We start from the raw sequence: 25,063 nt of genomic DNA, 5'->3' as shown, positions 1-25,063 counted from the left end.
CTACTCTTCATAGGTTGGTAGCCGAGGACTTATGAATCCTCTCATACAAACTTCTCAATAGATCTTGTCTTTTTTCCCTCGTACAACCTCAATGCATTCAAAAAGGTGAGAAAAGTGAGATTTTATAAGGAGTACAACTTTGGTTCTTGACAGAGGAACACAGGATAGGTGCAGGGTTGGCTGGGTGGTTTCAAGACCTAAAAGAAACACCCCAAGGGCTCTGTTGAGTAAACATGTTAATGAGAGAACCGGGAAAGTAGATAATCTCCCAGATGCATGATCTACTTTTAATTCAAGGGGAAACTGCTTGTTTTTCAATGTCAAGTTTTCCGGGACACATATAAATGTGATGACAACTTTAAGAAACTTCTAAATCAAAATTTGTAATGGACAAAAGAAGTCCCGAAGCTGTCAATTCTGAGAATAGTGGCTTGCCTTGTTCTGACTGTGGTAGTGTTCATGAACACACAGTGCCATCCCATGTGGATAGAAACAGAAAACAATTACTGTTCTCTTCCCCAAAGGAGAACCCAACCTCCCTTTCTTCTTTCGTCTGGTTTTGATACGATACTACTCTGAGTCCGAGCTGCTGTAGCTTGTGCTGAGAAGTTAATTAGCAGAGGCTTGTGAATCCCTTCGTTAAGTTGATGCAAGAGAAAATTCTATGTAACAGGCAATAACAATAAAATGAACCATAGCTGGAACTGGGTTTTGGAAATTTCAAAACAAATACACGCATCATTGTTGGCAGAGCTGAATTTAACCTCAGACTGCAGTGACGATCAACAAAATGGGGTCAGTGGGAGTAATCATGACCATGTCAGCGGTGGGGAGAGGGGGAGGTGTCTCTGTCCAGACCCTGTCACTGTGGCTTTTCTGCAGAGTACATTTGTTCTTATCACAGAGTCACAGGACTCAGCTGTTAAGAAACTTGTGTAAGGTCTCAGAGATAGGGCAAGAGTTTGACCACCATTACCATTTGTCTCTCTCCAGATCAATGTCCTTTTATTTTATTTTTGATTTTCTTTAAATATTTTATATATTTTTCAAAGTCATCTCTACACCCAACGTGGGGCTCAAACTCACTATCCCGAGATCAAGAGTTAGATGCTCCACTGATTGAGCCAGCCAGTGCTGGGCCAAGAGCAATGTTTCATCTTTTTTTTTTTTTTTTTTAAAGATTTTATTTATTCATTTGACAGACAGAGATCACAAGTAGGCAGAGACAGAGAGAGAGGGAAGCAGGCTCTCTGCCGAGCAGAGAGCCCAATGCAGGACTCGATCCCAGGACCCTGAGATCACGACCTGAGCCGAAGGCAGCGGCTTAACCCACTGAGCCACCCAGGTGCCCCCTTTTTTTTTTTTTAAGATTTTATTTATTTATCTGACAGAAAGAGATCACAAGTAGGCAGAGAGGCAGGCAGGGGTGGGGGGAGGTAGGCTCCCCGCTGAGCGGAGAGCCCGATGCGGGACTCACTCCCAGGACCATGACCTTAGCCGAAGGCAGAGGCTTTAACCCACTGAGCCACTCAGGCACCCCACCTTCGATCTTTTGGAACACATCTTTTTAAACACACGCTACTGTCTTTTCACTAATACACCAAGTTGTCTGACTATACGGTAGAAAGATCTCAAAAGTCTGCATAGAGAAAAGATAGAGCATCGATAAAAGAATGACAGGCTGAAAACAGACTTACCACCAACAACGATGAGAGCCAGGAGGCCAAGTAAAAGCATCTTCAGAGTTGCATGATTGTGTAATTAACTCATTACAGACATACAAAAATTTAGGGTTCACCAGCAATAGATCCCAACTAAAGGAGGTCCAAGAGAATGTGCTCCAAGAAGAGGGAAAACAATCCCCTAAGAAAAGTTCTGAGATGGGAGAAGGAATGGCAGGCAAATAAATCAACAAACGTGCAATGTGGGTAGACCTAGTCCAGCATCAACTATACACAATTGTAATGACACCATCTATTTTGAGGGATTAAAAAACAAATTAAAGCTAAGATGCTTTTAGGTGGCTACTGTAATTGGCCAGTCCGGTGGAAGAGGGAATAAGATGGCCAGAAGTGTGCACAAGTCACTGAAGCAAATGGATCAGTTGTTAAATTATCCGCTCGGCTCCAAACCGCCCTTCTCTATTTGGCATTTCTGTGTGGCCGGCAAGGTCCCTGTTAGGTTCCGCCAACAGGGGGCACTAAAGAGACAAACTGCAAAGCTAGAGGAAGAAGAAGGGATTTGCACCTCCCTGTTTGCTTCCTGTGCAGTGAACAGTATGGCAGCAAAGCCTGGTCACCACGCTGGAATCCAGTTGCTTTTTCCAAAACTCGCAAAGCAACTTCACCGAGCCTTCACACGACTCCTCTGAGACACTCGCACAGCCAGCTGTGGCTCCTCAGAGCCTGCGTGTGTCCCAGGCGCAGAAGCACAGAAGAGGGGACCCTTCCTCTAACTTTCTACTTGGTCATTCCAGCCTCTTCCATTTGATCCCACAGCCCTGAGCCTGGCAGCTGCTTCCTGGGGTTGCCAGCCCCCTGAATACTTTATAGAGTTCTCTTTTTACCTTTTCTGTTCCTTAGTTAACAACTGAGTTCTTTATAGTAAATCCTCTCCATTCAAATACCCATGTTGTCTGTCTCCTGACTGCTCCAATGCGGCTTTAGAAATTAATACATTTCTAAGAATTTCTAAAAGTTGGTGTCATACAGACTATGTTGGAAATTTAAAAAACACACATCTTAAGTAAAAGCACTTGAGTAAACCATGGGAGAATTATTTTATAATATTGGAGGGAAAGAGATTTTCTAATTGTAATATAAAGTTAAAAGCCACAAAAGAAAAAAAAATGAAAATTTGACTATCTAAATTAAAACATTTCTGAATGGGAAAAAAAGTAAGTAAAATCAAAAGACAAATTCAAACTGGGGGAAATATGCAAAATTCATATTATAATCAATGCCTAATATATAAAGAGCTTCTACAGATAAACAAGAGACTAACAACCAAAAAAACCTTGGCAAAAGAAATGACCAAACTATACATTTAAAAAAGAAGAAATACAAGTAACTTTTTAAAAATGAAACTTTTATTGAGGAATAATTTTAGATTTACAGAAAGTTGCAAAGATTATACAAAGTTGCCCTACATGCTTTTCCCAGTTTCCCTAATGTTAACACTCACATAACTTGTGGTATATTAATCAAAACCATGATAATAAACAATAGTACATTACTATTAACTAAACTACAGCCTCTGTTCAGATTTTACCAGTTTTTCCCCTAATGTCCTTTTTCTGTTCCAGGGTCCAAATCCAGGCCCCCACATTACATTTACATACCTCCTAGGCCATCTTTCCTTGTTTATCACAACCTCAACAGTTTGGAAGAGTCATGGTCAGGTATTTTGTAGAATGTCCTGAGTCTGAGATCATCTCACGTTCTGTTTGTTTGTTTGTTTGTTTGTTTGTTTCAGGATTCCACTGGAGTTACGAGTTTGGGGGAAGAGTCCCGCAGAAGTGAGTGCCCTTCTCCTCCTGTCAGATCAGAGAGTGCACCAGAGCCAAGCGACATCATGCACAATAGAAGCCCAGATCATTGGTTAAGGTGGTGTTGGCCAGGTTCCTCCAGTCAGACTTCTATTTTCTCTTTCCATTCTCTATTCATAGGAAGCCATTCCCTAAGTCCAGTAACTCAAGAGAAAGGGAATTAAACTTAACCTTTTGAAGAGGAGAATGCCTACATAATGACTCAAAATTCCTTTATGAGAAAAATTTGTCTGTTTTCCCCTATTTATTTATTTATACAATCATTTATTTGTCAATGTGGGCACATGTATATTTAATTTATATTCTTGCCTATAGTGTGGTACTACATTATTTATTTTGCTGTTCGAATTGTTCCAGTTTTGGGCATTGGGAGCTTTCCCAGTTGGCTCCTACCACCCTTTAATGTACCCCTGCCACGGTGGTGGCTGGGTTGTTTTCATTTACTAGCACTTCCTTACTTCTTACACTACAAGATGCTCCAGGTCTATCTTGCATTTTCCCTGCCCCAGGGAATCAGCCATCTCTCCAAGAAGTCTTGGTTCCTTTTATGAGAAGAATGGCATTTAGAAACCGAGATCTACGTGAATGGCTTTAAAATATATGACAGATGCTCTACTTCATAATAAGGGAAATGCAAATTAAAGCTAAAATGATACCATCATCATTAATAGAGCAACAGAGGGCCAAAATTTTATAAGACACTCTGTTGGCAAAGCTGAGGGGTAAACAGAACCTTATACTATGCCTGGAAATGTAAAATGGCAGCATTGGAAGGCGTGGAAGGGATCTGTACAAGGCTTTCAGCAACAGCTATCAAAATCCAAATGCACATACACTTGACCTAGCAATTCCACAACTATGAAATGACATATTTTGAAATAAGTGGGTTTTTTAAAAACATTTTATTTATTTATTTTTTTGAGAGAGAGCACAAGCAGGGGGAGCAGGAGGCAGAGGGAGAGGGAGAAGCAGACTCCCCTGAGCAGGGGACCCAATTCGGGACTCGATTCCAGGACCTGAGCTGAAGGCAGTCACTTGAGCCACCCAGGTGCCCTAAAAAAGATTTTTATGACAACATTGTTTATAAACTTGAAAAACCATAGTCCACAGAAATGTTCTTCAATAGAAAACTTGGTATTTAGATTTGGTACATACATTTGATGGAACACTATGCAGTTTTTTAAAAAAAAAAAAATGAAGCAGGGACGCCTGGGTGGCTCACTTGATTAAGCAGCTGCCTTCGGCTCAGGTCATGATCCCAGCCTCCTGGGATCGAGTCCCACATCGGGCTCCTTGCTCAGCAGGGAGCCTGCTTCTCCCTCTGCCTCTGCCTGTCACTCTGTCTGCCTGTGTTCATTCTCTCTGTCAAATAAATAAAAAATCTTAAAAAAATAAAAATTAAATAAAAAAAAATGAAGCAGCCTTTTCCGTATGGATCTAAAGGAATAGGATTTGTCTAAGGGGGAAAGGGATATATGCATATTTACATATGCACATAATAATTGTTTATATGCTCATCTATATACATTTTGCCTTGTGCACATAAACAATGGGTGGGAGCACACTCAGTTAATGACCAGTATTCACTGCCTATGAATGGGTTCTTGGTGGATGGGGTAGAAGGATTAGTTTTCTGTGTTGACCTTTTAGGCATTTTGGATTTTGAAGCCTTTAAACGTATCCCTCACCGCCACCCCCAAATTGTTTTAACCCTATGCCTCTAAATCATTCTTAAGTCAATTGAGAAATGATCTTGGAAATTTAAAAATAAATAGAACTGAATGGTAGTGAAAATACTATCAATATATGTAGGATACAGATAAAGCAGTCCTTACAGGGAAATTCATAGCCATATACAGATATATTAGCAAAGAATTAAGGCAGAAAATGGATGAACATTTCAAATGAGGTCACCAAAGAGAAAGATGTCTTGGATGTTTGCTAAATCTGTATAGAAACCACTGTTTTAAAAAATATACAAACAAACTAATCAAATTTTGATTCTATCCCCAAGTAGTTGGAAGAGCTTAAGGAATACAACTAGTACAAACCACTCATTTCCTGGTTTGAGAATTAAAGCCCAGAGACGTTTGGAGACTATCAGTTCTCATGGCGCTGCCTTCTCCTGACCATGTGTTGGACCTCCGAAGTCTCCCTTCCCCTTCTCTGATCATCTCACTATCCCTCCCCACCCCAGTAGCTTGTGCTCAGCTGTGCCAATCAAGAAGTAACATCAGAATGATGTCCCAGGGAAGGGACTGGGATAATCAGCATTTAGAAATACAGTTAACCAGGCGACAAGCTTTGCCAGACTCAAGGAAACTTTGTATTCCAAGTATGGTGAACTGAAGCAAGCTAGAATGGAGAGGTTTCTGGCAAATGGTGAGGCTGCCCCAGAAGTCCGTTTCCTTGAGGAACAGGGAGTAGAAGCAGGTGACCAAGAATGATCCATCAACAAGAGGGGCACAGGAGCCCCAGATCACAGCCAGGGGTCTACCCTTCAGCCTGTCCCCTGCCCAGTCTGGGGCACATCTGGCTTCTAGAGACAAAGATCTCTTCTTGAAATCTGGGCACAGAGGGCTCAATCCCTAATCCCTTCTGCAGACTGGGCAGGGGGCCTTCTTCCCCACCTGCCCCCTGGAGCACTGGGAGGGCAGAAGCCAGGAGGCTGGGCTGAGGGAAGGGATAACCTGGCCCGGCAGAAGCAGGCACCTGTGGGCTAAGCGTCAGTGGTGCTGGTGCCTGGCAGATACCAGCTGGTAGCTAGCTGCCTGGGCTTGAGCACTGGGATGCCCAGGAATATTTTGGAGGAGGATTAGCAGAGCTTACAAGGGAGCTGAGACCCCTAAGAAAAATGGGACAAGAACTCGCCATAGTTGTTTTTTTTTTTAAAGATTTATTTATTTGAGAGAGACAGAGATCATACATGTGAGTGGGGGAGGGTCAGAGGGAGAGAATCTTCAAGCAGACTCCCAGGGGAGTTGGAAGCCTGACTCAGGGCTCTATCCCACCACCCATCAGATCATGACTTGAGCCGAAACCAAGAATCAGATGCACAGCTCACTGCGGCCCCCCAGGTACCCCTCCCACCACAGGTTTTACCAGACTTGTGACCCCTGCCACCCTTACCTAGGCACCCACAGCTATGGAGGTTTTGGGTAGGGCCAGCAGCAAACGCTCTGAACTGACGAAGTACAGGGAACAGCTTTTGAGCCTATCTCAACCCGGGTAAACAGCAATTCCAGTCTTGGGAAAACACAGGGCAATTGAGACACACTCGAAGAATAGAGAATAAAACACTTTGTGATTTACGGGACAGACAAGATCGCACATAAACGGTTACTTTAATCCTGAATTTAAAATTTACACTGGTTCTAAAAAGTACACATTTGCAAGTATCTTCGCTTTAGGATATTACAAAAACAATTTCCCGAGGACTTAAAGATCCCGATTTTGAATTACAGAAGGTAAAGTGGAAGGAGCCGCTACTTGAAAATTGGAATAAATGTCAGCTGAATGGCATCAACAGCAGAACCATGGTTTTATGGGCAAAACAGATTTCTTAAAGCAGTATCAAAAGGCCTGAGTTGAGTAGTTACTTTGAATATCCTAATTTCAAAGAAATTTGCCTCCTCTTTGCCAAAACACTTTGCATTGTCAGAGCACAAGAGCACAAAGACCCTTCACAACAAGTACGTTATTAAGCAAATATTTTCTTTCGTTCGATGCCTGTAGATCTGCCAAGCCAACTGCTGGCAAATTGCCGGGGCAATTCTGGCCGGGGATCGGCCCAGGCACCGCAATTCTGGGGCGGAGCAGGGTTGGAGCAAGGCTTAGGGGGTCTCCTTCCCCAGGTCAGGTTCAAGTGCACATCCGCGGACGGCCAAGCGGACCTCAGGGACCGAGTGGGTACAATTTGCTGGTCAGCCAGTCTCCTGCTGCTGCTTTTATGCACAACTGAGACCCCCTACAGCAAAAACAAGGGGCTCCCCTCCAGAAACATCCTGGCTAAAAGACACTGACTCCATGGTGGAAAGAAGTGCTAGGAAACCACTGTCCCCTTCAAGCCAAAACCACACTCAGAGGACAGCATTCACTCCTGAGAGAAGGGCCGTGACCAAGCGGTGTCTGGTGTAGAAGTGAATTTGGGGGGTTTCGAGTCAGTCCCTACAGGAATCCTTTCACCAGCTGCTTGGGGTGCAAATTGGCATCTCTGTTTGGAGAAGAGTCTGGGTGCCCCTGATACCTGAAGATGTATATACGCTTAGGTCCCTGCCTGGGTCCGTCCCCTGGAGATGGCCACACACAGCGCACACACACCACACACACACATTCATATTTGAGTGAAAAGCATCCGGAAGGCCCAGTTCTAGGGGAATGGATGCATAAATCGTGGTATATTCGAACAATGGAATAGTAACCAGTCTGGTAAAATGAATGAACAAAATCTACAAGCTTCAAGCATAATGTTGAATGAGAAAAGCCTATGATGCTGTTTCTCTAAATTAAAAAATGTGCAAGATAATACTATCAACTAGTTACGAGGACATTCGTATGGAATTAAAAGGTGCATTCCTGCCTGAGATGGAGGACACCGATGGAGCAGACAGAATCCCCCTGGGAAAGGGGAGACACAGGTAAGGCACATGGAGGCTCCAGGGAAAGTCAGGGCAGGAGGTCATATGTGGACATTCATTACTCTTGTTACTTCTTTTTGCATGCTTGACATATCTCATGTTGATAAAAAAAAAAGAAAGAAAGAAAGAAAGAAAGAAAGAAAGAAAGAAAACCATCGTATCTGGGGCACCTGGGTGGCTCAGTCGGTTAAGTGTCTGCTTTGAGCTCAGGTCATGATCCTGGGGTCCTGGGATCAAGCCCTGCATCGGGCTTCCTGCTCAGCAGCAAGTCTGTTTCTCCCTCTCCTTTTGTGATCTCTCTCGCTTTCACTCTCTCTCAAATAATTAAAACCAAACTTAAAATGAAGAAAAACCAACAACTGCCAAAATATGGAAATCATCCAAATGTCCCCAAATGGTCCACTGACAGATGAATAGATGCCTACAACATGGTTGTGTTAAAATGTACCAAAGACACACGAATTCGAAACCCATTGTCATGAAGGAGGAAGTTCACACTCACATATCTCTGGGAACAGGAGGCAAGGCCATGCGGGGAAGTACAGTGTTGGTCAGGAAGCAGAGAGGCAGGAGCATGGCCCAGTGCCTTTACTGGGATTTTTGTGGCAAGAAATGGAACAAGAGGGTAAGTCCCGAGGTAAGGTTAAGATTCGATGGTTTGAGTAATTTCGGTGGGCTCTGGGCCATAGCGGTGACCCCTAGTGGGCCGGAACCTGGCCCTGGGATGGTTTAAGTGAGGGGGAATATTGGCGTGGCGTGTGAGTTTGATAAAGAGGATGGTTGAAGCATGAGCTCCGGGTTGCTGGTTTGTGTATGAAAGGTGCAATTATGGGAGAGTCCTTTGCTCTCTCTATGCATTAGCTACCCCTGGGGGAGTCAGTCTCTCCAGGATCAAGGCCCCAAATGCCAGAGTTTCAGAAATACAGAAAATAAGAAAATATAGTCCATAAGGGGACGATATATACAATGGAAAATGATTTGCCCCTAAAAAGGAAGGAAATTCTGATGTGTTACAATATGGATAAAGCTTGAAGGCATCATACCAAGTGAAATAATCCTGTCACAGAAGGACAAAGACTGTATGATTCTACTCACATGCGACCCTTACAATCGTCAAGTTCAGAGACAGAAAATAGAATGGTGGTTGCCAGGGGCTAGGGGAGGAGAGAATGGAGAGTTAGTGTTTCTTGAGACGGTTTCTGCTGGAGATGATGGGGATATGCTAGAGACAGATGGTGGTGATGGCTGCACAAATACACGAATGGATTTAATGCCCCTGAATGGTTAAAATGGAAAATTTCACGTTATGTATGTTTCACCGCACTGAATAGAACCACTACATGTTAAAAGACTCCTTTCATACACATAAGTGTACGTGATTCTTTTGGGTTATGCTCAGCTGACTCTCTTAAACATAACTGGGGTATTTTCTGAGATCACTGAAACTTTCAACACCTGCTAGATAAAACACACTGATAAAACAAAACAGAACAAAACACCCTAGTGATCTGTAGGATTTATTCCTGAGAGGGGGTGATCCATCTGGTCCAGGATCCTGGGAGCAGAGGCTGGGGTTTTTATACGGTTTTCTTATCAGAGAGACTGCTGGACACCAGGTAATGATGGGCTGTCTCTTTTCAAGGTCTGGGAACATGTGCGCGCGTGTGTGCGCGCGCGCGCACACACACACACACACACACACACACAGAGAGAAGAGCCCAGCATCAGCTTGAGTCCATTCCACCCACACTGACCAGTGGACATCAGGGCTGGGCTCTGTTCCAGGATCCAAGCCTGCCTGGTTGCTGCCCTCAGAGAACAAAGAAGGCGAAGGTAGATTTGCCAAGTGTTCCAGAAGGGCTGAATGTGTTACGGGCTTTATGGGCAGGTATACAGAGCAAGAAGAAAAGAAATACAGTCCTTGCAGGCAGGAGGGCTGGGGAGACCCACGGGGGCAGGCTTGTGGAAGGACTCCTGAGATATGAATGCTGCCAGCGGTTAGCAATGGGGACAGGGAGGCCTGCTAACTGGGTCACACGGCATCTGGCAGAAAGGGAGGGTGAACCATTAAATCTGCATAAGGCAGAGAATATCTCCACCAGGGATACAGCTGGACAAATAGGAGGGTTCCGGGCAGCGGATCCAGCTAAGGCACATGGGCTTTGCTAGGGGAGCCATGGGGACCCAACGAACGAGCTTCAGTGTCAGGAAAGAAAGAATCACAGCAGTGCCTTCAGGAGCTCCTGCCACTGCCAGGCAGGGAGGAAAGGGGCTGAGGGCCCACTGGTGGACCAAACCCACAAAATCACACAAATAGATAGAACCTGACAACTGTGGTCATTGTTCCCAAGGAGAAGTGCAAGTTCACAGGCAGGGTATACAGGGGGCTTTCGTGTGGCCATGAAGCTCAGAGACACCTCCCTGAGGAAGCCATGGGAGAGTCAAAGACTTCAATATAAATAGAAATCAACCAAGTGGGGAGGAGAAGCAAGAGGTTCCCAGCAGAAGACGCAGCATATGCCAAGGCCCTGTGACAGCACAGAACACAGGGCATCCTGGGAGTCAAAGAAGGGGAGTAGAATGAGGGACAGGGTGGAGAGGGAAATGGGGTCCTTAAATAAAAGAGGCACCATCATTTATCTGACCAGTCACCTCCACGTGGTCCCATGGCTTCAGACACCAGCCATGCGCCCAGCCGATGGGATGACTCCCAGGTGTGTCTCTAGGGCAGACCCCAAACGCACACCAACAGTCTGCCTGACGTTGCCACTGCTGACGGGCCTCTCCCACCTAGCAAGTCCCCTCCTTGATCCTCGGCCAGTCTTCCTCCATCTCGACGATGGCGGCATCACCCACCTGACTGCAGGTGGCTTAGGTGCTTTCCTTGGTTCCTGCTTTTCCTCTCCTATCAGTAGTGCTGTTGGCACTCACCCAGATGTCCCTAGATCCTCTTTACTCGTTGTGTGTCTCTCTCTAGACTCTGTGCTCTCCCTTCCCAGGCTGGCACCTGCTACTATTTCCAGCTCCCAGAGCCAGAGCTGCCTGAACTGCATACCCTGAAACTATACCTTTGTTTAGCTTCATCACTCTGATCCTGCTTCCTCACTTTCCTTCCTACTTCCCACTTCCTGCCTCTCATGGGGGCACTTCCTTAATGAAGCTTTGCATTTAAGTCCCCATCTTACTGTCAGCATCTGCGAGAACCCCATCTAACCCTTCTCCCCATCTCCATGGCCACCCTCTCATGCAGAGAACCATCAGCTCTCAGGTGAACAAGTGTAACAGCCTCCTAGCTGGCTTCTCTCTTGCCTGCCCTTCCCTTTCCATATTTTCCACCCAAACCCTGCCGCTGCCCGAGGAAAACCATCCTCTCCTCCTAGGTCAGCCAGGAGCATCTGCTTGGGTTGCTCTGGTACCCACAGGGCAGAGCCTGGCCTGTCATGGTCACTGCCCAGCGCCTGGCAAGAATGCTTTCACCCGGCACTGACATGTACTAGCTGTGTGATCTTTGACAAGTTCCTTAACCTCTCTGTGCCTACGGTTGCTTATTTGTAAAATGGGTTTATTAAAAACTTCCTTCAAGAGGTGTTGGAAGAACATAAAGTCCTTAGAACAGGGCCCATTCAATGAATATTGGCTACTTTTCATTCATTTAATTCATCAGACAAAACTGCATTGAGTGTCTGCCATGTAAGAGGCTCTTTTTTAAATGCTAGAGGTACTCCCATGAAGAAACAGTGAAAACCCCTCCCGTGGGGCTGACAGTCTAGCAGGGGAGGCGGGTAATAAGAAATGAGTTTAACAAATAAAGAAGTTACTTAGAATGCTAGAAGGCAATGAACAGCACAGAAAAAAGACAAAGCAGAGCAGAGCGAGGGAACCAGGGATGGGCAGCAACACAATTTAATTAAGGTGTTCAAGGTCAGCACCATCAAAAAGCTGGCATATGAGCAAAGACTTAGAAATGAGAGAATAAGGCATGCAGATGTCTGGAAAAAGGCATTCCAGGCAGAGGGGAGAGCCAGTACAAAGGTCCTGAGGTAGGAAAGGTGGTGACTGAGGAGTAAAAAGACAGGTAAGAGGTGGTGAATTCATGGGGAGTGGTAGGAGATACACTCCAGTTCAAGAAGCATGATAAAATGGGGGGGGTGTGGCTAGGATAAGTGTCTGACTCTTGGTTTCAGCTCAAGTCATGATCTCAAGGTCATGAGACTGAGCCCCGTGTTAGGCTCAAAGTTCAGTGTGGAGTCTGCTTGAAGACTCTCTCTCTCCCTCCGCCCCTCCCTGCTGTGTTTTCTCTTTCTCTCTAAAATAAATAAGTAAATCTTAAAAAAAAAAAAAAAAGAAGAAGAAGAAGAAGCAGCTCTAACTATAAAAAAAGAAACATGATACCGTGGAAACAAATATATAATCAACTTTCCCCCTTTTTTTAGATTTTCAAAATTTCCTTAATGGGCTTCTCTAACCGGTTTTTAAAATCACACATTTCAAAACTTGCTAAAGCTTGGAAAAGGAAATCCTTTTACAGTAAAGAAAGCTCTGGGGTTGTGAGGAAGGAAGGAACAAACCTCGCAGCATCTCCAGACTTCCTGCAGGCTTTTAAGAATCTACTATTGGAAAAAAAAAAAAAAATGTATCCTTGGGAGCTTGGGCCATTATGGCAGTGTGGTGGGGCCTCCCTACTGGACGGGCTCCTCTTCTAACTCCCCCATCCACAAGCAGGTCCAGGCACCCCCTGGCGGCCATTTGGGGGCCTCACAATCCACAGGATCTGTCATTAAGGCCCTGGTTGGGGGCAGTGGACCCAACTCCACCAGAGCGCTGGCCCCCACGGGCCATTCTGAGCAGCTGATTCATCCCTTAACCATGGCAAGGCTGGGCTTGGTGGTCACAGTTTGGTGGGGGTCAAGTGTTCATTTGAATGAGGTCATTGCCTCTTGGGTCTAACTCAAAAGTTGGGAAGGTCTTTACATTCTTCTTCTTTGGTTTGTCTTCATGATGATATCATCGGTCGCCAAACGGGAAGCCATCTGGGGGATTCCTTCCCCCAAAATGCTGCGTTTCACTGGGATTTCAAAATACCTTTGGTAATTAACCAACCCACATTTCCCTTGCTCTGCGTTCTGCACCCCTCCGGCCTGGATCTCCCTCTTCTCATTCTGGTCCCAACCCTTTCCCCTTTGTGAAAAGGCTTTTAGGACCTTTGGCTCCAAGTAAATATTCCATCACTGTTAGCGTTGGCAGGACCCCAGCCACCTCGGGGCCCCAAGCCCCTGGTCCCTCCCCGCCCCTGAGAAGTGACGATGAGGAGGGACAGAGACCTCCCCATGTGACAGCCCCCAACCTTCCCTTCGCAGCTCTCAGGGGCCACTGGATTCTTCTGCTGCGTTCCCTCGCGGCCCGGCACCGCTCTTCCCTTCCCTGTCGGTGTGCACATGCGTGTTTCGCTGTGGGTGGTCTGCCTACCCCACCCCGGGCCCAGTCAGCAGGTTTGCTCCGGGAGGACAGGACTCTGCGGGTCGCCCTACCTTGTGGCACAGTGTGGATCGTGGGAGGCACCTGCGAGGGATACTTTTATGAACAAATGGTCAAAGGGCGTCTTCTCTCCCAGGGGAAAGTGAGGAAGCAACTATTCCTCCCTTCCCCAGCTCCTTCCCAGCCTTTCTTTCTTTTTATTAAAATTTAATTTAATTTTTTAAAGGATTGTATTTATTTATTTAACATAGAGCGAGCACAAGCAGGGGGAGCGGCGGGCAGAGGGAGAGGGAGACGCAGGCTTCCCACTAAGCAGGGAGCCCCATGCAGGGCTCGATCCCACGACCCTGGGATCATGACCCAAGCCCAAGGCAGACCCTTACCCGACTGAGACCCCCCTCCCAGGCGACCCTGGATTTCTTTTTTCTAACTCTAGCTTTTTCAGAACTGCGACTGTCACGTGAAATGAGAGAAAATTGCACTTTGCCATGTTCCGATGTTCAGTGAGAATGAGCCACCTTTCGGAAGGCCGCGCAGAGGGGCCACAGCAGCACTTTCGGCATTTGAGTGGGACACTGTGCCCCCGTGAGACTGAGTGTGAGCAGCCTCACAGGCCTCTGGCGACTTGTGGCAGCTCGATGGCAGACTGGGGACCTGGAAGAGGTGGACGGAGCATGGAAAAGAGCGAGGATAGCGGAAAGCCCGCTTCCTACCGCCGGAGAAGGGGTTACAAATCCGGGAAAGGGAGAGAGCAGGTGCCCCACCCTGTGGGTTCCATGACGATTAGAGAGATGCATGGATGGTTTTCAATATTCATGGACACACACAGAAATGAGTAGAACTAAACGTGTGGGGCGCCTGGCTGGCTCAGTGGGTGAAGCGAATGCCCTGGGTTCAGGTCATGGTCCCAGGGTCCTGGGACTAAAAACGACATCGGGCTCCTTGCTCAGCGCGGAGCCTGCTTTCGCCTCTGTCTGCTGCTCCCCCTGCTTGTGCTTTCTCTCTCTCGAATAAATAAATAAATAAAATCTTACCAAAAAAAAAAAGATTCTCTCTCTCCCTCTCCCTCTGCCCCACTCATGGGTGTGTGCTCTCTCTCAAAAATAAAAATAAAACTCTCATATGAGTCTGAAGTAAAGCCAAGGCTGAGGGGGGAAAAATGCTTTATTTAAAAAAAAAAAGAACGAAATGTGTGTATACATACCCTTACTTCTAGCTCCCCCCGACCCCCCAGCCCCCGGGAAGGCGTGGGAGCAACAGCAACCAGCACACCTTACGGAGGGACCCAGTTTCTCCCCTAAAACAAACCAGGAGTTTGGGGGAAAATGGCCAGTTCCAGGTTGTAACATCCTTTGTGCCAGAAAGTAAGGATGCACTCAGAAACCAATGGGGACAAAACTGTAGGACAGAGGAGCCAGCTCTATGGGGCTCCCACTGGCTCTGAGACAATTTGAACACCAAAGTAAGTAACAACAATAACAGGTTACAGCCTGGTGAATGAAGCAAGAGAAACATTTACGTATAAATGAGTGGATACGCTGATGAGGGAAAGAAGAAACCTTTTTTAAAAAAAGATTTATTGGGCGCCTGGGTGGCTCAGTGGGTTAAGCCTCTGCCTTCGGCTCAGGTCATGATCTCGGGGTCCTGGGATCGAGCCCCACATCGGGCTCTCTGCTCAGTGGGGAGCCTGCTTCTCCCTCTCTCTGCCTGCCTCTCTGCCTGCTTGTGATCTCTTTCTGTCAAATAAATAAATAAAATCTTTAAAAAAACAGATTTACTTACTTATGTTGGGCGGGGGGGGAGACAGAGGCCAAGGAAGAGAATCTCAGGCAGACTTGCTACTGAGAACAGGGCACAACACAGGGCTCGATCCCTCCGCCTGGAGATCATGATCTGAGCCGAAATGAAGTATTGGATGCTTAACCCAGTGAGCCTCCCAGGCTCCCCAGAGAAGAATGTTTCTTACACTAAATGCCAACTCATAAATGTAGAAGGAGAGGGAATTAGGAAACTTATCATTTGATGACCCCCGTGGTTACCAGCCACTTAGCCGAGAAACATACTGGATACTAAAATAGGTCAGTGGAAGTGGAAGACATGGGATATTTATGTAATGTCAAAGTACTTCCCCATAGAACACCTTATCAATTGCAAAGGGAAAAACAATAACTTTGCAGTGGGGAGCCAGGCAGACATCACCTCAATCAAGTAGTCGAAGTCATGACGTCACAACCCTGTGTGGACGGCATGGGACAAATTCAAATCCTGTTCTCTCTGATAGGGTATAATGAGACAGACACGACATGTTCTGTGGGATTCCTGCCAAAAAGGCATCCTCTGAAGTGAATGAAAAGGAGACCTCCAACACACCCTAGCAAAGGACATTCTAGAAAACAGCTGACCTGTACTCTTCCAAAGTGTCAAGGTCATGAATGTCAGGGAGAGACTGAGAAATGGTCAGAGCTTGCAAGAGACTAGAGTCATGACAGCCAAAGACAGCTTGTGACCCTGGATGGGTTCCTATGGCTGTTAATTAGGAGGTAATAACGCATGAGGGTTAATGCCCCGATTTTCATGTTGTGTTGTGGTTATGCAAAAGAATGTCTTTCTGTGTAGGAAACACACACTGAAGTACTTGAGATAATGGGGCATCAGATTGGCAATGTGTTCTCAAATGGTTCGGGGAGGGGGGAAAACCCACAAACTATTTGCAGCTTTCTTACAGTTTTGGATAAGTATGAAATCATCCCAAATTAAAATTATAGGGATGTCTGGCTGGCTCAGTCGGTAGAGCATGTGACTCTTAATCTCAGGGTTGTAAATTCAAGCCCCACGTTGGTTGTAGAAAGTACTCAAAAATAAAATCTTTGGAGTGCCTGGGTGACTCAGTCGGTTGGGCATCTGACTTTTGATCTCAGCTCAGGTCTTGATCTCAGAGTCATGAGTTCAAGCCCCAAGCTGGGCTCCTCTCTGGCCAAAAAGTCTACTTAAAATAAAATAGGGACACCTGGGTGGCTCAGTCAGTTAAGCGTCTGCCTTAAGCTCTGGTCATGATCTTGGGTCCTAGGATGGAGCCCCGTGTTGGGGGGGAGGTCCCTGCTCAGTGGCGTGTCTGCTTCTCCCTCTACCTCTCCACCCCCTCATTCATGTACATGAATTCATGTACACTCTTTCTCTCTCTCTCAAATAAATAAATACAATTTTTTAAAAATAAAATTTTTTAAAAAAGAAGAAATGATCGGGACGCCTGGGTTAAGGTTAAGCCGCTGCCTTAGGCTCAGGTCATGATCCCAGGGTCCTGGGATCGAGTCCCACATCGGGCTCCTTGCTTGGCAGGGAGCCTGCTTCTCTCTGCCTGCCTCTCTGCCTACTTGTGCTCTCTCTCTCTTTGACAAATAAATAAATAAAATCTTAAAAAAAAAAAAAAAAGAAGGAATGATGAGCAAGGAAATTGGGAAGCATGTGGGCAAATCCAAATACTATGAAACAATGATAATAATGTCTAATTTTAGCAATTAAAAAATAAAAGCCCAGACAACAACAGCCTATAAGTTGGGTGAGTTATGATAGGAATGAAAGCATTCCAAGGCCCCTGATTACTAAGAAGCGTGGGGATATTTTTTAAATTTAGACTTTGTTAATTTCAGGATACACGTGAAAAAAAATCTAGGGTTACCACAAAAAGAACAAACAAGCAATTAGGAAAAGAAAAAAGCAAAAATTAATCCAAAAGAAAGCAAGCAAAAGGAAGAGAAGAGTAAAATCACGGAAAACCCAAAATAAGATTTACGCAATCAACCAGACAGAAACGAATGCAGACACGCATGGTCCTGTGAATAAATAGAAGGTGAACTTCAAGGCTAAAGCTACTGTTGTTGGGGGCCCCTGGGTGACTCAGTTGGTTAAGTGTCAGACTCTTGATCTCAGCTCAGGTCATGATCTCCGGGTCGTGAGGTCAAGCCCCACATTGTGCTGGGCATGGCACCTGCTTAAGATTCTCTTCTTTTCCCTCTTCCCCTCCTCCCTGTCTAAAAAAATAATAATAAATAAATTAAATGAATAAAAATGGCTCTGGCTGTTGGGCGAAGGCAGGTCTGTAGGGGGTGAGGCATGGACAGGGTACAAGAGGTTGCTCAGTGGCCCTGATCACGTGGATGGTGGCAGAGAGGCGGTGTCCGTGGGCAGCTGATGGACGGTGCCACCATTCTGAAGGGAGGTTCCCAGAGGATCAGATTCAAGTGGGGCCAGGTGGGATCCAGAGTTTGTAACTGTCAGCAAAATCTCCCAGATGATTCTCTCAAACAAGGCCTGTGGGTGCACCCACAAGCCCCCCGGGGGCTAACCTCAGGAAACCCCCGCTGGACTGTCCAGTGCCTCGGCTGAGACTGTGTCGGGCCATGCTTCCCCCCTTGATATCCTGCGGCTCTTGCCAAGACCGTGTTTCAGAGAAGTCTCCCAAAAGGCCAAAGGCGAGTTGATGGCCCCAAACCAGCACAGCCTCGGCCCTGACCCCCTGCTCTGGCTGATAGCCACGAGTGTCCATGGTAACCACAGAAGAGGATGCGGACCTCCCTGGAACCAAGACCACATCAGAGTAAAACCAAGGGGAAGTGGGTCCAGCTTGTGTGGGGCGCCCCCAAGTGGTCAATTATGGCAGAGGGGCCTGGGCGTCCCAGAGGGTGTCCCAGAGACCAAGACTGAGGACTCCAGCCGAGGGGCCAAAGCAGGACTTTTCCTGTGCATGTGGCCTGGGGAAGTGAGTTTCCAGGCTGTGGGCCACTCCCCCACCCACCTCGGCATCCCGGCATGAGCCATGCTAACCACGTGTTCCTTCATCCTTGCTTCCCCTGAGCTCATCTACTCATTGGGCCCACAAGACCCAGAGATGAGCAAGGCTCGTCAAGCCCCTTCCCTTGACAAAAGCTGGTGTGTCTACTTCACTGGGGTGAAACCATTGGGCGCATGATTTCAGATATTTTTTTTAAGATTTTATTTATTTATTTGACAGACAGAGATCACAAGTAGGCAGAGAGGCAGGCAGAGAGAAAGGAGGAAGCAGGCTCCCTGCCGAGCAGAGAGCCCGACTCGGGGCTTGATCCCAGGACTCTGGGATCATGACCTGAGCCGAAGGCGGAGGCTTTAACTCACTGAGCCACCCAGGCACCCCTAAGATAATCTTTTTATAGCAACACCAAAACAGAGTTTATGGAGTAACATGAACAATGTCCAAGAATTTTGAAGGTAAAACAGGAGACTTTCAAGAAATTTTATACTTGGGTGGGTCATTTCCGGCCCCTCCTCTCTATTCCTGCGGACGTTACTCTTCTATGTGGAGGATGCTTCAGTGGAAACATCTGGTCAGTATAGCCAGAATTATGGAATCAAAAAAATGTGGGTTCAAGTCTCAGCTCAGCCTGTCATCAGAGATGGAACAGTCATGATGAGTTGTTTCATCTGAGCCGATTTCCATATCTATAAAACGGAGACTGTTTGCCACAAGATAAAGGAATCTTGGACACATCCCTAAACCTCTAGGAATCTCAGATTACAGTCGATTCTCAGCATTTGAGCCAATATGTTCTACAAAGTTGCCTTAAACACTGGACCATCGCTCTTAGGGGAAGTATAGGAATGGGGTCCTGCCAGCCTCTAGTCCCAGCATTTTGTCCACACATCAGTGCATAACCTTGTTTTATGTGTGCTTCTGTTAAAAAACACCTGATTTCACATATATTGTTGCTTTGTTAATATTGCTCTCACAGCAAACAGCTCATGCCCGAGGCTTATTGAACGCAAATATTTTCTCCATAACGGACAGCCTTCTCGTGCCTAGGAATGCTAGAGCACCTCAGCCTTACCAACGGAGACCGTTTAACAATTAAATCACCAAGTAAAAGCACAAAAATGCAAAAACAAATAAACAAACAAAAACGACAGTGACACCAAATAGACTTGAAGAGGGCCCTTGTTTACAGTACAAGAGTGGAAAGAGATTAGAAGCTTCTTTGCAGCTGTTGGCTATCGGGTGGGGGCTGCCCGGGCTGGGAGCTGCTCACAGGGCTCACTTAGAAGCAGGTCTGCCCCAGGCTCAACCCAGCCCCACCAAAGCCGCACTGGAACACTGAGAACTTGATTTTCCTTTTCTCTGAAAGGAAGTTTCTACATGTGGATGATCTTCGATCCCGGGTCTTCACTGTTTGATTTTCTCTCTAACAAGAAAAGCAATAAAAGAGACCAAAGCTCACCTCCAGGGCCTGCGTTATCCACCTTCAAGAAGGAGACCAGTTGCAGGGCAGGGGGCTAGGGGGCCTGGGTGGCTCAGTTGATTAGTGTCTCCCTTTGGCTCAGGTCATGGCCCCGGGGCCTGGGATTCAGCACACATTGAGCTTCCTGCTCAGCAGGGAGTCTGCTTCTCCCTCTTCCCATCCCCCTGCTTGTGCTCTCTCTCTGCCTCTGTCTGTCTATCGGTCTGTCTCTCTCTGACAAATAAATAAATAAAATCTTTAAAAAGAGAGAGAGACAGGGGACACTGGGATCTCTCCCATCCAAGGCCCACGCACCCTTTCTCACTTGCTCAAGGATGACTCTCCAGCCACCCTTCTCTTCCTCTCTTTAATTACCGTTGGTTCCATCTCCGGTCAAGACCAGCAGTGATGTTCTCACGACTACACACCCAGAGGTTAGCCCTGGGATCCCAATCACCTGACCTTTCTGCAGCGCCTGGCAAGGTGGCAAACATTCCTTCCTGTTAACTCCTCTGGGCTCCCCTGATTGCACTGACGGGGGGCTCCCACGGTCTCCCTGTTGGTCTTCCCTGGGCTGGGGGCCCAGCACCAAGGCTCTGCTCTTTCCACAGCCACCAGGTGTGTGTATCTGGGGGAGAGGGGTCTTGCCAGTCTCGCAGGTTTGCCAGACTCCCAATCCAGCCTTTCACTCCCTTATGTCCAGCTTGGAACATCTCCCCTTGAATGTCTAGCGGCCAACTCAACTCAACAGACCCAAAAACGAACCCTATCTTCTCCCCCAGGTCCTCTCCCACGTGAACGGTAACTGTAGCTGACTCAGACCAGAATCCCTTGGACTCATCCTTGGTTCTTCCCTTTCTCTCACATTCCACGTCCAGCCACCAGCAGATCCCGTCGGCTTCACCTTGAGCTAAATCCAGACTCCAGCCTCAAGTCCAGCTCTCCCTGTGTAGCTACCATTCTGGACCAGGTCCCCGGCACACAGTGCCATTCTACTGCCCCCGTCTCCACCCAGCAGTCCACTGGCCCCTTTAAAAGAGCTTTTCTCCACAAACGTCTGAGGCTGCATTTGGAAATCAGTATGAGCCGCTGCTGGGCACATCATGGTAGGGCCGGAGCAGCCCCCAGGGCCTGGAATGGCGGCCACCGAGAAAACACGCCTACTTCCGGCCGCACTTCCGGTGTTCTAGCTGGCGTTAGTGCCAGTGCAAAATCTACTGGCCAATTCCGTGTACCTAGAACTCATCTCTATTTTACATTTAAAACCGAAATTTCTTTTGCTTGTGCCTCAAAGACGCTGGCTGGGCTGCAGCTACCACACAGTGCGAGTGGAGGGCGAGCTCTGTTGGCAGGAGACTTCTCTGAGAACCGCTCACCATGGGAGAGCCCCAGACACCGGGGGCCACACTGTGGGTGAGGGCAGCCTCTGTGGTGTCCCCTCAGACAGGGCCATAGACTTGGCGACAGATTCTGGGAACAAGCATTATCAGATTCCCAGGCGAGGGAAACGCAAAGACTTCACTGAATTTCATTACACAAGTTCATTCAATTTTTTACTCTCTCATAGCGCTGTGAAAACAAATCTATGTTGTGGGAAGTGACAAAATGAGATTATTTATCTGTTTTAGTTTGCCTGGTGGTTCCCCACCACCCGATGACTGTCTCCCCCACCCCTGCCAGCCCCCAGAAGCTCAGAGGGCACTGCTTCTCTCTCCAACCACCCACTCCCTGGGGTCACCAACCAAAGTATTGTCCCCACCCTCCATGGTTTTCCTTGTTGTTGTTGTTGTTGTTGTTTAAGATTTCATTTATTTATTTGAGAGATAGTGAGCAAGAGAGAGAACATGAGTGGGGACAGAAGGAAAGGGAGAAGCAGACTCCCTCCTGAGCAGGGAGCCTGACATGGGGCTCAGTCCCAGGACCCTGGGATCACAACCTCAGCAGAAGGCAGATACTTAATAGACTGAGCCACCCAGGAGCCCCCTGTTCATGGGTGGTGGTGGTGGTTGTTGTTGTTATTGTTTAAATAAACCTCTTTTTTTTTTTTTAACATTTTATTTATTTGAGAGACAGAGAGAGCCTAAGAGGGAAGAGGTCAGAGGGAGAAACAGACTCCCCATTGAGCAAGGAACCCAATGTGGGACTCAGTACTAGGACTCCAAGATCATGACCTGAGCCGAAGGCAGTCACCCAACCAACTGAGTCACTCAGGTGTCCCATGGTTTTATGTACGGATGTGGAAGTCTGCCTCACCAGCAGTGACATTCTGGGGCGTGGCAGGGTACAGGTTATGCTTCTGGGCTATTCCTCTAGGATCCCATCTCCATGGTGGGTAGAAGACCCAGCTCCTTTGCAAGAATGACAGGTTTCCTCATTTTCTGACCTCTGAGAATCTGTCATTGTCACAGCATCTTATCCTCTCATCCATTCCTTCCCAAACTACTACTCCACTGCAACCCAGCTCTCTCTCCCTCTTCTCCCCACTATGAGCATGTGGGTGGCTTCAAACTTCTTGTCTGAAATTCAGATTTATTTATTGTAAGTAGGAGCAAGCCACATGAAATGGCTCAAAGAGGGACTGAGCACTCGACTTCTTGGGTCATTGTGAGGCGCAGTTACATTTTGATAATTATGGTTTTATTGTAATTCACATTTCTTTCTTTTTTAATATTATGTGCTTTAAAAAACTATTCATACAGGTAGAGTATATTATCTCTAAATTTCATTTCCAGGTAGCATAGAGGGTGTTACAAAACATCTATTGGGGGGTTAAGCCGCTGCCTTCGGCTCAGGTCATGATCTCAGGGTCCTGGGATCGAGTCCCGCATCGGGCTCTCTGCTCAGCAGGGAGCCTGCTTCCCTCTCTCTCTCTCTCTGCCTGCCTCTCCGACTACTTGTGATTTCTCTCTGTCAAATAAATAAATAAAATATTTAAAAAAAAAAAAAAAAAAACATCTATTGGGAAGGGAGCCTCTAGGTCTAAGACTGTCGAGGGCCTCTGTGATGGGAAGGGTCAGCCGACACCTCCTCAGCTCAGAGGACTTCCCGTTACCTCCCCATGCTGCTTCTTAGCTCTTCCTTCTTCTTATGCCCCGTCCCATGGGCTGGTTGCTGCTCCTCCAATGTGCCAGGCACACTCCTGCCTCAGGGCCTTTGCACCACTCTTCCTTCTTTCTGGATATTTCCTGCCCAGATATCCCAATATCTGGGCACACTCTCACTTTCTTGGATCTTTGCTCAGATACTTGCACAACCTTCCCCAACCCGGACCAGCCCAACACTGTCTGCTCCTCAGCCCTCCCTGCTTGTTCACCAGCATGTACTCCCAGCTGAGGAGCTATTCATGTCATTGCTGTGCCTTGCTTGTCCTCTGCCCTGCATGGGGCACCCCACCACCCCCAGAACATAAGCTCTAAGTCAGCAGGGAGTTCTATGTGCTCTTTTCACTGCTGAATCCCCGGTGCTTAGATCCATAAACAAATCCCAAATGAACAAATGAATATTTGCTTCACAGAGTTGTTTTGAGGGTTGCATGAAAGTGTCCAGTCTGGTGCTGGACACAGGGCAACGATGAGATACCAGACCCATCCCTCTCCTCTGGAGTTCCTGACAGAATAAAGCCCGTAGTGGATCAGAAGGAGCTGGGGAACTATTTCCTTGGCCCAAAAATGGTGGATGTGGATCCAAAATGGGGAGTTTAGTGTACTGGACACCAGGGCCTCCAGGAGAAAGTGGGGGATAGGGTGAGGGTGAAGAGCAGGTCAGAAATGCCCAGGTCCCTCAGCTGAGCCCAGTGGTGGAGCTGCCGCCTAGGTCGCTGGGAGTCAGAGGGATTCTGACTCTGCAGGATCTGGAATGGCCATGAGTGCCATGCTGGTGTCTGCCACTTACATGTGGGCACACCAGACACTGAGAAATAAAAGAACTACTTGTCCTTGAAGAGTTCTGTTTGTTTGCTTTCTGCAAATTTATTTCAACCTTCTAAGTAAGTATATGGAAGAAGGAGTTTTTAGAAAGTTGAATTCCATTTGGATTCCATAACGATGACCTGAGAGTAGGGAGCCTGTGGCACAGTCTTTAAGGAAACACTCATTCCTTTGCAAAGCCCACCCTGCATTTGAACTGGTGGGGGGCTCCCTTGAGTTTTAGAGGCCTTGGGGGTCTCACATGCCTCACTCTTCTTTCTTGGAAGTTTGTCTTTGTTGAGTGAAATGGGATGGAATGGCTCTCTGGATGAATCTGGGATTATACTTACACCCGCAACCCACCTAGGGGGCTACGTGCATTCAGTGTGCCCCAGGCTCGTCCTCTTTTGCTAAGAAGTTAGTTTAACAAAGATACGAGGTCAGTACACAAAATCCATTGCCTATCTTGATTCTAACAAAAATCAATTAGAAATGAAATGTTTGAAAACGCAATTTACAATGTATAACTTGTTCACCAACACCAGCGCCTCCCTTCAACATGTCTTAGGACAATTTATTCATCAAAAATTTGAAGTACTTGGGGTTCCTGGATGGCTTAGCCTGTTAAGTGTCTACCTTTGACTCAAGCCATGATCCCAGGATCCTGGGATTGAGCCCCACATTGGGCTCCCTGCGTAGTGGGGAACCTGCTTCTCCCTCTCCCTCTGCTGCTCTCCCTGCTTGGGCTCTCTCGCTCTCTCTCAAGTAAATAAATAGAATCTTCAACCATATGATGTACTTAGGGATAAAGTTAACAAAATATATGTCAGACCTGCACCCTAAAAACTGCACAGCATTGCAGAGGACAAAAATACATGGAAAGATCACCTGTGCTGCTGGATAGCAAGACTCAATATTGTTAAAATGCCAATTCAACTCAGATTGAGCTTAGGGTTAATGCAATCCCAATCAAAAGCCCAACAGGCTTTCTGTAAAAACTTATAAGGTGATTCTGAAATTTACATGGAAATATAAATGTCCTAGAATAGCAAAAACAATTTTGAAAAAGAAGAAGAAATTGGGAAAATGTCTACTCCCGGGTAATAGGACTTACTATAAAGCTATAGTAATCAAGGCAGGGTGATACTTGGCATAAGGGTAGACCAATCTCAGTGGGACAGAATAAGAAATCCAGAAAACAATTCAATGGGGAAAGGACAATCTACTGAGTAAAGTGCCAGAACAATTGGATAT

The 25,063-nt window shown here is 46.8% G+C and overlaps 1 long non-coding RNA gene across 1 annotated transcript in view; it reads right to left on the bottom strand.

Annotated features, from left to right (window-relative positions):
• Positions 1-3,108: 3,108 nt before the first annotated feature.
• Positions 3,109-25,063, bottom strand: part of LOC116599698 — a 70,338-nt gene continuing 48,383 nt past the window's right edge. The window contains exon 3 of the long non-coding RNA XR_004289455.1: positions 3,109-3,678. This is a non-coding gene — a long non-coding RNA (uncharacterized LOC116599698). The remainder of the gene's footprint in view (positions 3,679-25,063) is intronic.

This window comes from Mustela erminea, chromosome 9 (assembly GCF_009829155.1).
Source record: "Mustela erminea isolate mMusErm1 chromosome 9, mMusErm1.Pri, whole genome shotgun sequence".
Classification (NCBI taxonomy): domain Eukaryota; kingdom Metazoa; phylum Chordata; class Mammalia; order Carnivora; family Mustelidae; genus Mustela; species Mustela erminea.
Note: the sequence above shows the minus strand (reverse complement) of the source record. Positions and strands in the feature narration are given on the sequence as shown.